Genomic DNA, 12,915 nt, shown 5'->3' with positions numbered 1-12,915 from the left:
ATTATTATTTTTCTTGGGAAGTAAACATTTTAGATCTTGGTGTCCAGGGGACATCTTCAGAGTTTGTGGACAATTCAAACATGGAACTTTGTAAACTGTGAGGATAGTGTGGAAATTCAAAAGATCGTTGATAATTCAGTAGATGAATTTTTTGAAGAAGTGACAAAGAGGATTGACGAGGGCAGAACGGTGGACATGATCTATATGGACTTCAGTAAGGCATTCAACAAGGCTCCCCATGGAAGACTGGTTAGCAAGGTTAGATCTCATGGAGTGACAGGGCGAACTAGCCATTTGGATACAGAACTAACTCAAAGATAGAAGACAGAGGGTGGTGGTGCAGGGTTGTTTTTCAGACTGGAAGCCTATGACCCGTGAAGTGCCACAAGGATCGGTGCTGGGTCCACTACTTTTCCTCATTCATATAAATGATTTGGGTGTGCGCATAAGAGGTACAGTTAGTAAGTTTGCAGATGACACCAAAATTGGAGGTGTAGTGGACAGCGAAGAAGGTTACCTCAGATTACAATGGGATTTTGATCAGATGCGCCAACGGGCTGAGAAGTGGCAGATGGAGTTTAATTTAGATAAACGTGAGGTGCTGCATTTTAGCAGGTGCTGCAAATCTTAGCAGGACTTATACACTTTTTTTGTCAATCTATTTATTAGCAAATTTTTTTAACTTTACAAACAAAATTATTGAAAAATACAATCAATAACAAATATCAGTATAATAAAAAGGGAAAAAACCACAAATTCCAATACAACTACTGTCTACTAACTACTAACCTACCCTATAATACAAAACAAACCCTAACACTGTGCAAAGCAACACTAATAAATAACTAGAAGATCAAAAAAATGAAGGAAAAGCAAAAACAAACCACAGAATACATAACAGCTATGCTCGGCACAAAGCTTCCAAACAAAGGAACAGGACCATAGTATAGATATATAGATATATACACCCGTATTAACTCAGAAGACCCCCTCAGGGCCCAGGGCTTGACAAACCTAACCATCCTGGTTAAACAAATGCCCTAGTTAAGATAACTGACAAATCTATATCCAAATAACTCAAGTAGGGCTGCCATGTTTTATAAAAATGGTCTGTTCTGTGGTGCACCAGGTTTGTAAATAAAAGTCCAAGGGAATGTGTTCCATAATTAATTTCTGCCATCCCAGCAAGCCCGACGGCTTGTCAGACACCCAGTTCATCAGAATATTCTTCCGTGCACAGTATGCAAGAATATTAAATAGTTTCTCCTGTCTAAAGATGGTAAATCCAGTAGACCTAAGAGGAGAGATATCGGGTCTACTTTGACTTCAGCCCTCAATACCCTCCCTATCTCACCCGCCACAGCACCCCAATACATATGGAGCCTGTGGCATGTCCAGAAGCAATGGGTAAGAGTACCTACACTTATTTGGGGCACACTGAAGATGCCCCTTTTTTAAACTTTGCCAGATGGTCTGGTGCCAGAAGAATCCTATGCAGAACTTTTAACTCCATAGCGCATGTCCTATTACAGATTGAGATCTTTCGAGCGTTCTCCCATGTTTCAGAAGAGATCTTCACTCCTAGCTCTTTCTCCCAAATCTCACATAACCAGTTAATATCCTGCCAGGCCCTGCCACCCAGCAGGAGATAGAGGGCATTAACCGAAAGGGTGCTTGTCGAACGTAGCAACTACCTCTCTATATCAGGCTTATAGGGCTTAGTGAGAAGCATAGTCTTCTTCTGGATGAAATCCCTAATCTGAAAAAAATGGAAAAGGTCTCTGCTGGGCAACCCATATTTGTGGCTCAGTTGCTCAAAAGACATCATAACCTCTCCTTTGAACAAGTCTCCCAAACTAGAAACTCCTCTCCCTGCCCATAGTTTGAACCCTGAGTCCATCATCCCTGGTCGGAACCCTGGCATGCCAACTATAGGCGTAAGCGGAGAAGTCTTGCATAAGCAACCCTCACTCTGACACATTACCCTCCAGGCCTTGACTGTACTAATGACAATGGAGTTCCGGCAGTGGTCCATAACTGTCCTCATCTTATCCATAAACAACAGGTTAATAAGAAGGCACTTTGTATCTTGGAGTTCTGCAATTTCTCTCTATTAATAATATGCTGTGTTTCCATTCTTCCTGCTAAAGTAGACAAATTCACATTTTCCCACATGCATCATCTGCCAATATTTTTGCCTACTCACCTAATCTGTACCTTTTCAGTCACCTTGTGTCTTCACAAATTACTTGCTACCTATCTTTGTGACTTCTGCAAATGTAACAACCATACATTCTGTCCCTTCTTACTGTTGTAGATTATAAATAGTTGAGGCCCCAACCCCTATCCCTGCAGCATTTCCACACATTACATCCCACAAACCCTAAATGATTCTGTTGTGCCGTCTCTGTTTCCTATCAGCTAGCCAATCCTCTATCCATTCTAATCTGTTGCTTTCAACACCATTTTGTGCATTTAACTTCTGGTGTGGCACATTGTTACATATCTTGCAGAAATGTAAATAAACCCTATCCACAAGTTTCCTCTTAATGTCTTATTCTTGCCTTTGGTATTTCTAAACTTGATTATTCAAACAAAGAACTACATGGGCAGCATGGTGGCTCATTGGTTCGCACTGCTGCCTTACAGTACCAGGGACCTAGGTTCGATTCCGCCTCTTGCGACTGTGTGGTGTTTGCACCTTCTGTCTACATGTGTTTCCTCCGGGTGCGCTGGTTTCCTCCCATGATCCAAAAATATCTGCACGTTAGGTGAATTGGCCATGCAAAATTGTCCATAGTGTTCAGGAATGTGTGGGTTAGATGCATTAGTCGAGGTAAATGTAAAGAATACATTGTAGATTAGCTATTTTTGTCTGTTTCTGTTCTATGAATTTCTCTTCAGTTGAGTTGTTCACAGGGGGTTTGAAACAGGCAATGTACTAGATTGGGTGGACTAAACAGGGATGGGACATCCCCGTAGCAGATATGTTGACTCAAATTTCAATCAGCTATTTGAAAAATCACAAATGACAAAATAGAATTCTCCAGTTAAAATTTATTGAATCATGTCAAAGTTCAGTGCAAAATCTAGCAGAAATCCTTCAAAAAAGTAATGTTTATAGATGCAGTTAAATGAATGAATGTACAAAACGTGTGAGATGTTCTGCCTTTATGTAGTTACTTAAAGAACAATGGATAGGAGCAAACAAATCTCTTCACACCATAGGTAAACAAAAGTTATCAGACTTTCCAATCTCAAATTTCACAACTGAATTTGTTTTTAATGAGAAGGTTTGCATTTGCAATACAAAATGACACACTATGCCATAAATCAGAGGTGTGTTAGATTCATATTGGACTTTATTTATCCTGACTCCAAATGCAGAAAAAAACTCAAGTTTTGTCATCGTGGAAACATAACATCTTTGAGATGTAGCAAGCCTGTCGAATTAATTACAGTTTCTTCCATAAAAATATTCATGAACTTAGTTGGATGATCTCTTTTTTTTCTTTAAAACTACTCATTCATTCAATCTCCATGTTAACGTTGGAACTCCTGTGTTCTCATTACAGAAAATAGCTTCAGACTTGACTTTAAAATCTTTCTGACTTCCATTATTCAGATAACCTTTCACTGCCATGTCTTGTATTTGTTATACACATCTCTGTTTTAAACTGGTCCAATTATTTTTCTGTTTCTCATCCCTCTCTTGGACTTAGTCGTGTTAAGGACTAATAATATGAAATAAAGGAAAGTTTGCTAATGGAAATGTAGATGAATGTTCTTCTGAAGTTAATACTTAAGACAATTTTACTCTGTTGTGTAGGTGTAACACTTCACCTGCTGCCAACAGTTTTCCAAACCGTTCTGAAGAAGGGTCCCTGGAACTGATATGTTAACTCTGATTTCTCTTCACAGATGCTGCCAGACCTTCTGAGTCTTTCCAGCAATTTCTGTTTTGGTTTCTGATTTTCAAATCCATCGTTCTTGTTTTCACTTGTTAAGTGCATGTGCCTATATGACCCTCATTGCTGTTCAAAAGTTAATGTGTTATGTGAAGCACCATGGCATTCTGACATGTTAAAACAAATCAAAAGTGGAAACATTATTACAAGGTAATCTAAGCTTTGAAATGTTACAATTGGACAGGTAATCTTGTTATCTAACCGAGATCTGTCTGTGCATTAATACATGGACGCTGTTGGATTGCTTTTGTGGGACTTTGATCAGTCATCGTGCAATCCGCTCTTTGTCATGACTAACATTCTACGTGGCTATGGAAAAAAGTGGAGGTCATTGGGTTTGGTTAATTGGGAAATGCATTCTCTAATCCTTTGAGATACATTAAAAGTTTTGAATTTAGAAAAACTTCATAAGTTTATTTACCTCTATATTAAATTGTTTGCAGATTTGTTCTTGAAATTTCTGTCTTGTGGGCTGTGATTGCAGATACAAATTATAACTATCATGAACACTCTTTAACTTTTCTCTAAGGTCACAGTTTCTAGCTTTGTCAGTGAACAAAAATATATAGAAATCACGACACATATAAGCTATTCAGACCAAACAGTCCATTTTGCTATTTAGCCTTCAAGCAAATAATTCCAGCTGAGCAGCACAATACCAGGAATTGAACAGTTTGAATCGGCATTATTTACTTCCTACCATTCTTTAAACACTCTTTGTAACTGGCAGGGACCTGCTGAGTATTTTAGGTCATTTCTGGTTTTATTTCAGAATCCCAGCTTCTGCAGAAATTTGTTTTTGTTTTTATCTCCTACTCTTACTTTTATCTAACCAGTTTTTAGCCCACTTTTCAATTCCCTTAATTGTGCCCTGTAATATTTTTGTCAAAAGCTTTTCCAAAGTCCCAACATCCTTTCTGCATTGCAAATCCTCTACGTATTGGGTTTGCTGACCTTTTCCATGAATTCTGAGGTTTTTGAGCTCTTATCATTCGATTTGAAGTGTTTATTAAATAAGAACTAAAAAAACCCCAATAAATAAGGAAGATAGTGCTAATTTTCAGGATTAAGTGAGAAAGATTTACAAGTAACTAGCACACATTTCATAAACAGAAACAGATGTTGCTGGAAAAGCTTAACAGGTCTGGCAGCATCTGTGAAGAGAAATCAGTGTTAACGTTTTGGGTCCGGTGACCCTTCCCCAGATCTGATTTCCCTTCACAGAAGCTGCCAGACCTGTTGAGCTTTTCCAGCAACATCTGTTTTTGTTTATGAAATGTGTGCTAGTTACTTGTAAATCTTTCTCACTTAATCCTGAAAATTGGCGCCATCTTCCTTATTTATATTATTTCTGACAGATGATATTGCAATTGACCTGTAATTAGCTGTCATGTTTTTTAAAATTAACTACCTCATCAGTCTATCTTCTGCTGTCTAGCAAGGATCTACATTCAAGAAATCCTTGACATGCAATGGAAAAAATAACTTTATTGGGCTACACAGTACAACCTTTGCATTTATAACCGTTATGTACGTAATTAATGACTTCAGAATTCTGCAAATCTCCACTGGTTCTCTTTGTGGGAAAGAAATAGTGTTTAAATCCTTAGCCTTGTCTTCAGATATCATCATTGCCTCACTTGTTCTTCCATAGTTATTCTTATCTAACTTTCATGACTCTGTGCACAGCATCTTTTACTCCAACATGTCTGATATTTATTCTTTAATCGTTTATGAACAGATGCTTGACCAACATCAAGCCCATGTACCTTGTAACTTCTTTCCTTGTTTCAGTACCAATCTGTATACCTTCCCAAAACCATTCCCTTTGACTATGCCTTCATTTCAGGAATACATGTTATTGAGGGGATCTGCAACCCCTTTTGCTCGCACCATTCTTCTGGCAGACGTGAATCATTACAGGAAAAGCTCAAAATTACTCCAGGTTTTTAGTAGACTCCTTTCATCCAGCCGTGTTAAGTTAAAACCTCGTGTGAGCTTAAAAATCATTCCACTTTATCCGAATATTTCAGGAAGGCCCGATGGCAATCCTTGTACCTTAAAGCTCCAAACGTCTCACCTCATTTTTATTTTTGAGTATTTTTGTAAGCATTTTATTGGTTTTAACACAAAACTGTCCTCTGCTCTTCACAGCAACACTTGCCTTGATGAGCACTGATCCTTGTGGTGCGCATCTATCTTCTGAACAGCTATCCTTTGCTTCTACTGTCTGCTTTTTGCCTGCAACCAACTAGCTAACAATTTGTTTGTTCCGTGTTTCCACTTGCTCTGATCTTGTCCATTAGTGTTTTATCTAATATTTTATGCAAGGCCCTCTGAAATTCCAGATGAATTGAATCTGCTATTCTACCCTTGTCTGTTCTGTTACCTCTTCAAATAAATCAGAGATTGGTCAAATAAAACTTGCTCTTGAAAATCATACTATTCATTATTTTGATTTCTAGACTTGAGAATTCCTGGCAAATGTTCTCAGTAAAGATGTAAAATGAGGAAATTTGTCATTGTATTGTAAGATTTCAATAGATTTGGTAGTGATTTTAAGATATTTAACTAATATGCTGTTTTTCTTCTAAATGTTCAGTTTAGATAAAGTCATGTCTTAAAATATCTTTGTAAAAACTGATTATTTGTCACTTTCAATGTGCAAGGCTATTATACCACCTAAATGTATCTTAATTCCTTGTGACTACTAAAGGGCTTTCGATGGATTGTATTATTGGAGATTACTCAGCAAGGAAACTCAGCAGTGTCCCGCAACTTAAAGTGGTGACATTTCCTCCAGTGACATGAAGCCACACCTCATTATATGAATTTTATCTTTGAACTATAATAGCCCTTGTGGCAAACTTCATTGTTAGGTGGTACCAGATGCAGGAACCATCCTTAATTATGAATTTTCAGCTGAAATTTGGAAATGTTTGTGAGCAACCTGACTTATAAGTTCTCGAGTCAGCTAGTGACAGCCAGTCCTGGATATTCAATCCTATTTGTAAAATTGCTCAATTATACTTGCGAGAAGTGACATAGGTTTGTACAAAGGGACCTGTTCTCTGCCAATATGAAGAATATGTTCAAACCTGTGTCGTTTTTGAAATACTCAGGAGCTTGTGGACCCTAAAGTATCCCACTGCTTCCTCCATGTCAACACCTTAATCAATCATCGTTAACTTTCCAACTATTCAGCACTTTGCAGTTATCCTGCAATACAAATTGTTTGAAATTTGGCATTTTTACATTTGTCCTACTGAATACAAAGCAAAATATCTCTTTTTAGCATTATTTAAGTTCTCTAGTGTACTTTTAGAGCCAAAACAGATGAGCCATTTTTCAGAAGCTTTCATTACTGTTCCATAAGTGAGCAGGACAAATTTGGAACTTGAAAAATAATTAATTCAATTTAAAAGTGAAGCAAAAATATTACTTGCACAGAAACCAACCATTTTGGAAAGTGTAGTAGTGATATATTAACTTTATAGTTTCAGTAAATTTTGATATGTGTAGTTGCTACTTAAATAGTACTTTTTAAAATTGTATTTTGCATATGTTCAAATACTTGTCTGTCCAAGATTGCTAAAATATGAAACATGAAGAATGAGACATTATTCCAAATCCTTTTTGAAGAAAAATCTTGATCTGCAAGTTTGGAAGTTATACCCTTTATCATATTAGCTGCATATTTATTGTGAGAATTATTCAAAAAGCAAAATTTTGGTTTACATGTTTTATTACTGTGAAGTACATATTTGTAATAACACGTTGCAAGGTAGTTGGAATAATAGTTACAAACATGTTTTTTTTAAAATGCAAAAGAACAGAAGTTCATTTGAACTGTTATAGTGGAATAAATTCAGATCTCTACTTTATATATTTTAGAAAGTAGAGACATAAGTTGTGTTCCCAAAGTGTGGATTTAACCTTCGTATAATTGTAGTGGACAGGATAGTGGCCTATAGAACTGACAGGCAAATCTGTAATTGCACTGGCTGTCAATTCATAGGTCATACTCCTGTACACCTGAACCTCATAGAAAATCAACAACATTATTAGGTCAGTTAATGACTAGAAACAGTGTGTCTTCAATAGGGAAGGGATCCTTGATATGTTAGTGCCCATCGAAAGTAACAGCAGCTCCACTGGAAGCCAGTTCCGTCCAAATGGAGTTGCTGTTACACCTGATGCACACTGCTGTTCTCTTGTTTTCCTAAAAGTTTTTTTCAAGGTGAATTTAATCTTCCACAATCATGACAAAGAATTTGTTCCTTTTGTTGTTGAAGCTGAACTATGACAGAAACACAGTGTTATCAACAGTTTAAAACAGATTATCATTTATCATACATATTTATTTGTAGAAAATGGTAATTTGTAACAAGTCATTGATAAAAGGGACAAGAATACTTTGCAAAGTTGTTAGCCTTTTCATTTGACTGTCCATCACACATTTGGTTTTAACATGTTTGGATGGCATCCTGAATGACTTGGAGTAATAGGAGAAACTTTTTTGAATAAGAATCTCAATTGAGACCCCAGAGAAAATAAAATTATACAGCCACATCTTTTTCACAGATAGTAAGTCTTAAATATGACTATAATGTCAGATAATCAGACCCAAGTTCAAATGTAAAAACAGTTCAGCAAAATAAATGAAATAGATCCCAGAAAGAAATTTGCGTCAATGGTGATGAAAGTTCCTACAGTCTGGATGTGGTGATTCATATTTCAGGGACATTAAAAGCCAAGTTTGATACTAAGCTGTGAAAACTGGAACAAGAGAGGGACAAGCATTGTTAGCTGATTGATATAACAGTACCAATCTTTGATAAGAGATTCAAGAATTTGCTGGTAGTGAGTTGAGCTGTTTCTTCAAATAGTAACTAGATTTTTACTTAAACAAACTAAGGAGTAAAATTAATTCTTTAGAATAACACATTCCATGATAATGTGTTACAATCATGGGAGGGAATTTTAAGCCCTACGTGATCAAACAATGCACATGATGTTTCGAACGAAGTGTTTGTTGAGCTATTTTTTAGCTTGATACATGCCAGGATATGTATAATGAAATCAATGAATTCTTCTATAAAAGGGTATATAAGTGATACCATTAAAATGCAATTAATCTAACACATCATCAACCCTTTAACTTTTCTTACTGGCATTTGGGAGTTTTAATATGTTATGGTAAAATTAAAACTAGTAGTACGTACATCAACGCAGTTTTTTTTCTATTTTATGAAGCACCATTATTATAATGGTGATTAGCTCAGTAGATGGCTGGCCAGTTTGTGGTGCAAAGTAATTTCACTAACATGGGTTCAATTTTCACATGGCTGAGGTTACCATGAAGTGCTCTTCTCAACCTCTCCCCTTGCCTGAGGTGTGGTGAACCTCAGGTTAAAGTAGCACCAATCGTCTCTCTCTATTGAAAGGGCAACCCTATTGTCTGGTAGGACTGTGGCAACTTTACTTATTATTAGAACTATTATATGATATATTTGTTTTTAATAGGTAAGGCAAAGAATCCTTACAATCAAAGAAATGTTGAAGAAGTATTTTTTTGTTCTATAGTTAGCAGCGGTATCTGAAAAGTAACTTACAGTCTGACCATAGTATATACTGGGATCTTCACACATCTCTTGAATTTAGAAATACAGGCTTACCCTCAAATTCATTGGAAATCATTCTCTTTCAATATATACAAATGAAATACTTGTCACATGCAATAAGATCAGTTCTTTGAAATTTTCACAGAACTTACTTGTTTCAGAAGAACGGATTGCTTAGTGACTAGTGTATCCACTTTAACAGGGGAGGAAGAAGCAGCACGTCGTTGTTGAAAATTTATCTTGTCTGTCTGGATCTACTCTTGGTCCTTAAAAGATATTCATGAGGAAGGCCATAAGTACTTTACTTCCAACTTCCATCTGCAAGTCATCAGTTTATTGCAGCAATGTTTCTACCAGAGTAGATAAGCATTCTGCTCAGTCAATATCAATCTATAAACTCATTGGCTGGTGTCATGGTCGCTGCATTACATCATTCACTTTGCTGTTGAAACCAAGTGCAAGTCATGTAATGCTAGAACTCCGCCTAGATCTGTGCCCGTACAGCCGTGTTTTTTTCTGATCAGCTCTTTGCTTAAATCAAAAAGATTAATTTTTTGGCTACATAAACTTGCATTTTGCTGAAGTGTGTGCTGTATCAGTTCTAATACATTTCAATAGTTTATCTTTCATGGTTTTGCAGCTTTGTAAAACTTTGGTTTGGAATATTTGTGCTAAGAGTCAAAACACTGCTTTCAAGTTTTATAGTGCAGTTACATTATCATGACTGCTTTTAAACAATGGATGTATAAGCACTTAAATGCTTATGCAACAGACTCCTTACCTGCTACAAACTGATTTTATCAACATTGTGACAATATCTAGTCAATTGAACTCTAATAATACATCTTGCATTTAAAGAAAATTTACTTCAAAACTTAGTGTCCATACTTCAGAGGGCACGAACTTAAATCTTACCATAGCAGGCTGAGATTTTGAACTTAATTTGAAAAGAAATCAGGAAATAAAGTAGCTGACATCAGTAAAAGTGACCATGAAGTTGTTGTTTGTCATTTAAAAAAACATATTCTCTAATGTAAGGAATAAAACTTGTTTTTGCCTCACCTGGCCTTTATTTGACTATCGTGGTTGATCCATGGCTGCCGTCCCAACCTTCTTGCAAATTATACCGAATCACTCATCTCTGCTAGGGATGGACAACAATTGCTGGGCTTTCCACTGATGCCCTCATTCTGAGAAGTGAGAAAATACAATACAGCTGTATTTCTTCTTTAGCTGCAAACATTGCTTGGAGATTTTGCATCAAATGGAAAGCAGTGGAAAATAAATTTCACTTTTGTATTTTCTTTAAAAAGTACTATGGACCTTGGCTGATGTGAAGTTAATAAATGTGAGTTAATGATTACCCAGACTGCAAATATTTAATAAAGTTACTTTGTATACCCAGTGTAGCTAGCATGAGTTTCAAATATTTCAAAGAGAGTCATTTGAAATAATATCTTTGATATGTAATTCCATTTCAGTAAATTGTTACATGATTGACCAAACTGAAAAGTAAGTGGATTTTTCACAGTGAAAGTAGCTAGTTTTTCCTTTCAAATGAATAAATTTGAAAACAATTACAGGTGTAGAATTAAATAAATACAACAAAATAAATATTTGTAACTTTTACTATTTTGGCTAGTTAGGCAGCTATTCAGATGGAGGGAAAGGGGGCAAAATCGAAAGAGAAATTGAGCAGCCGATAGAGGAGGGTCATGACTACACATTTGTCAGTGAATGAAATAATGCAGTTGTTTCAGAAATAAGATGTACATCCATGTTATGAAGTTATGTCATTACTGTGGGCTTATAGATGGCTTTATTTTCTCATTGATATAGTCACAAGCGGTTTAAATGTCCTTAAAAACTTTATTTGTAATGATTGACTTTCATGCCTTGAGGTATACAAAGTTACGCCACTTTTTGTTAACCTTAAAATTGAGGAAGCAAAGGGGCATTTTATGCAAGGGAATTTGGAAGGAGTGGAAAAATCATTCTTGGTCAGAAGAACAATATTCTTCTCCTTTTGATTTATTTTGTGTTCCTGTTTTAGTGTGTAGTTAATGTTAATCACATTCAGGGCAATGCTTTAAATACATTATTAAGTAAAATGTATATTTGTTTCTCTCTCATTCCATTACTTATCTTATTGCATTGAAAACGAAGAAACAAATAAAAATAAAATACTGCAGACTCTGGAAATCTGAAATAAAAAAAACAGTGCTGGCAAAACTCACCAAAATAACACTATAGGTGATATTTAAACTCAAAGTGTATTCACTTACAGATAGTTAAAATCGGCCCTATATTTCAATCAATTCAGCAATCATTCACTAAAATTTAAATAAGAGTAAAAAACTACTCCAGCCTAGCAACTTCTGTGGGGAGAGAATCAACATTAACATTTTGAATCCAATATGACTCTCCTTTGGAACAGTTCTAGAGAGTCACATTGGATGTTCCAAGTTTGTGAGAAGATTTGTAGCTTGGGTGCTCATTGTGGTTCTGTTCACCGAGCTGGGAATTTGTGTTGCAGACATTTCGTTCCCTGTCTAGGTGACATCTTCAGTGCTTGGGAGCCTCCTGTGAAGCGCTTCTGTGATGTTTCCTTCGGCATTTACAGTGGTTTGTCTCTGCCGCTTCTGGTTGTCAGTTCCAGCTGTCCGTTGCAGTGGTCGGTATATTGGGTCCAGGTCGATGTGCTTATTGATTGAATCTGTGGATGAGTGCCATGCCTCTAGGAATTCCCTGGCTGTTCTCTGTTTGGCTTGTCCTATAATAGTAGTGTTGTCCCAGTTGAACTCATGTTGCTTGTCATCTGCGTGTGTGGCTACTAAGGATAGCTGGTCGTGTCGATACCCGATACCCAGCATGAGCAAAACCAATGTAGTGTACAAAATCCCATGCAAGGACTGGGACACTACATAGGACAAACAGGAAGACAGCTAACGATCCACAGCAATGAACACCAACTAGCCACGAAACGACACGACCAGCTATCCTTAGTAGCCACACACGCAGATGACAAGCAACATGACATCCCAAGCACTGAGGATATCACCTAGACAGGGGAGGAAACGTCTGCAACACAAGTTCCCAGCTCGGCGAACAGAACCACAACAGTCCCATTGGATCCCAAGCATTAACTGTTGTTTTCTCTCCAAAGATTTGCAAAATCATGAGGGGCTTAGATACAGGGAATGGAGGGTAGGGGAGTTCAAAACTAGAGGGCATATTTTTAAGGTGAGGGGATTAAGATTTAAAAGGGACTTGAGAGGGATCTTTTTCACACACTGGTTGATTCGAGTGTGGAATGAATTAGG

At 36.8% G+C, this 12,915-nt stretch overlaps 1 protein-coding gene and 1 long non-coding RNA gene across 2 annotated transcripts in view; one reads left to right on the top strand and one right to left on the bottom strand.

Annotated features, from left to right (window-relative positions):
• iars2 (isoleucyl-tRNA synthetase 2, mitochondrial) overlaps positions 1-12,915 on the top strand; it is a 96,919-nt gene that overhangs the window by 25,402 nt on the left and 58,602 nt on the right. The window lies entirely within an intron of this gene.
• LOC122552807 lies at positions 7,696-10,911 on the bottom strand. Its single transcript, XR_006312506.1, has 3 exons — positions 10,655-10,911; positions 9,745-9,858; positions 7,696-8,268 (listed from the first exon to the last, which is right to left on the bottom strand). It is a non-coding gene; the product is annotated as an uncharacterized LOC122552807 (long non-coding RNA).

Source organism: Chiloscyllium plagiosum, chromosome 9 (assembly GCF_004010195.1).
Source record: "Chiloscyllium plagiosum isolate BGI_BamShark_2017 chromosome 9, ASM401019v2, whole genome shotgun sequence".
In the NCBI taxonomy this organism is placed as follows: Eukaryota; Metazoa; Chordata; class Chondrichthyes; order Orectolobiformes; family Hemiscylliidae; genus Chiloscyllium; species Chiloscyllium plagiosum.
The sequence above is the reverse complement of the archived record's forward strand: the minus strand, read 5'-3'. Positions and strand labels throughout refer to the sequence as shown.